Raw genomic sequence first — 2,466 nt, 5'->3', positions numbered from 1 at the left:
GTATATACATGCACTAGATATATAATCTATGCACACATATACATACAAATGCATATATACACCTATACAAATACACACAGTTTATACAGATGTACAGACGTGTGTGTGTGTGTGTGTGTGTGTGTGTGTGTGTGTGTGTGTGTGTGTAGAATTTCCAGGAGAAGATTACCTAGGAATATCAGATATTTTCATTTAACCATAACCTCCAATTTTGACCTAGTCCCGCAAGACCATAATATAAATTCAAACTCTAAAATAATGTTACATATCCACATTCCCTAAGAATTTCCTGGCTGCTTCCATCATCACCTCCTTGACTTTGGCAAGATTTTTCTTCTATTGTCTCTACCCTACTTTCCTAGGTTGGCCCAGAAATTCTAACCTATTTTTATAACAGGATTCAGCAGATTTTCCTCCGTATCTGGCACTGACTTATCTGCAACATATTCATTTTGTTATGTGATACAGTAACAAAGACCTCGAGTTTAATGCCTCCTTGTTGTGCGGAGGTGATCCTGACTTCCTTGTGTTTCTACCAGTGCATCATAAGCTCTGACAGAGCACATAAAGTTTTCAAGTATGGGTCTGGGGAAGGTCAGTCTGGTTATCATCAGAGGATCATTCCAACAAGTTTCAAAGAGACTCCACCAGTTTGGCCTAAGAGTGGGGTATATTTGGGTTCTACCAACCTTCAAAAACTAATGAATCATAAATACATCTAGAAAATGCAGAAGACTGAATTCTGATAAGGAAATTCCAGAAAAAGAGAGTCACATTTCCCATCCAAGTTTACATATGGAGACAGAGAGGTCTGCAGAAACTGGAGAAGACTGTGGGTATGCTGTGGGGAGCATGCCAGTAGCGAGGGAAAGGCTTTGCAAAGGAAAGTCCAAGGTCATAATGGGGCAGCGATAGAAATGGTGCCATCTTCCAATTCTGGGTCATAGATCCAGGTCAGATGTAAGAGACTGCCTATATACCTAGTCACAGTGTTTGGTGGTATTGAGGGGCCAAGCAACAATGTACCGAGAGAACAAAATTCAGAAGCAAAAATATTCCCATGAGTTTCAGATTGAAGCAGCAGAACCAGCTTCTAGCACAGTCTGAGCCCTACTGAGAAAGGATAGGAATTCCAGGTCAAAGGGTAGCCTCTACATTCATACATCTGAAGTTTCTCATATGGCTGATAGTAACTAAGGACAATAGCAGTCCATTGTTGCTCAGATACAAACTCATATTAAGAACTTGCAGAGCATCCTTCCTGGCGTGCGCCGTGGCTTTGACCCCCCTTTTGAGTAGAGCCAGGGCCGGGAAGGCCCCGGTAGCACAGCGCATTGATCCAGCGTGAGAGAAACTGAGTCCGGCCCAGCTACACTTTATGTGGCAGGTGGAGCTCTCCCAGTGGCAGAAAACGATTCCACAGCGGCAGGGCCGGAACATCCTGACTGGCCTGAGCATCGGGGCCTTGGTGTTGGCCATTTATGGCTATACATTCTACTCAGTGGCGCAGGAGAGGTTTCTAGATGATTTGGAAGACAAGGCCAAAGCTGCTAGAGTGAAAGCTTCGGGGACCAACAGTCCCTAAACCCCAAGTGGGTTTCTCCACCCTGGATGGAGCTTCTTCAAAATGAGGAGGGATGGATGCCTCCACCTTCTGTACTTCCCCTCCCCTTCAAGAAAAAGACTCCTACTGGGATAATGAATGTTTTGGCCAGTCTGATCTTGGGATATTATTTGGTTATGGAGTCCCACCCTACTTTGGGAATTGTGTATCCAGCCAGTTTGATGGGAAAGCCTATTCCTTCTCCCTCCATCCCCCCCACCCCCCAAAAAAAGAAATTGAGCCTTTGTCACAATAGAGAGGAGGCACAACTAAGTCAGCCCCAGCTTTTTCAGTAGCACCTTATTCGTGTCTTCATAGCTTCTTCCTACCATAGAAATTTAAAGCCATTGTTGTGGGGCAAGTATGGTACCTCTTCTCTTTGTGGAAACATGCTGTGGCAATGATGGTGGTAGAGTGGAGGGCTGATTCACAATAAAGTGAATCATCTGTTAAAAAAAAAAAAAGAACTTGCAGAACTCAGATCAGGACAGTAGCAACTACAATTTGTCCTGAATTAGTCGACTTTGAGAGCATGGAAAGCATACAGGTTCCTAATGTGAGTTGTTCCTGAGATCCCAGAATAACACAATTATCAACACACTCCAATATTGGCAATAGGGAGAGTACAAATTATCATAAGGGCTCTGATCCTGAGTCTAATTAAACAAGGCCTTGGAGTGGGTTTATTATGTTTTGATTATCTTAAAAGAAAAAAAAATGAAAGAGATAAAATGAGGAACCAACTGAGTGGGGGAAGGGAAAGGAAGATGAAAGAAATAATTTCACTCATCATGTACAAATAGACATCTATACAAATAAAGGGAAGGGATTTGAGGATGGTCTGATGTTCGAACTTCATTCTC

At 42.9% G+C, this 2,466-nt stretch overlaps 2 long non-coding RNA genes across 3 annotated transcripts; one reads left to right on the top strand and one right to left on the bottom strand.

Moving 5' to 3' along the window:
* Positions 1 to 1,298: 1,298 nt before the first annotated feature.
* On the bottom strand, positions 1,299 to 1,713 carry LOC138172083 (uncharacterized). Of its 2 annotated transcripts, none has more exons than XR_011171046.1 (3): positions 1,588 to 1,713; positions 1,447 to 1,550; positions 1,299 to 1,395 (listed from the first exon to the last, which is right to left on the bottom strand). It is a non-coding gene; the product is annotated as an uncharacterized lncRNA (long non-coding RNA). The 2 variants fall into 2 exon arrangements; XR_011171045.1 differs by having other exon boundaries at positions 1,319 to 1,395; positions 1,439 to 1,550.
* LOC138172084 (uncharacterized) lies at positions 1,660 to 2,070 on the top strand. Its single transcript, XR_011171047.1, has 2 exons — positions 1,660 to 1,767; positions 1,878 to 2,070. It is a non-coding gene; the product is annotated as an uncharacterized lncRNA (long non-coding RNA).
* The last annotated feature ends 396 nt before the right edge of the window (positions 2,071 to 2,466 follow it).

The sequence above is a fragment of the Petaurus breviceps genome, unplaced genomic scaffold, assembly GCF_028583685.1.
Source record: "Petaurus breviceps papuanus isolate PSGF00001 unplaced genomic scaffold, PetGlider_PUasm1.0 490, whole genome shotgun sequence".
In the NCBI taxonomy this organism is placed as follows: Eukaryota; Metazoa; Chordata; class Mammalia; order Diprotodontia; family Petauridae; genus Petaurus; species Petaurus breviceps.
Note: the sequence above shows the minus strand (reverse complement) of the source record. Positions and strands in the feature narration are given on the sequence as shown.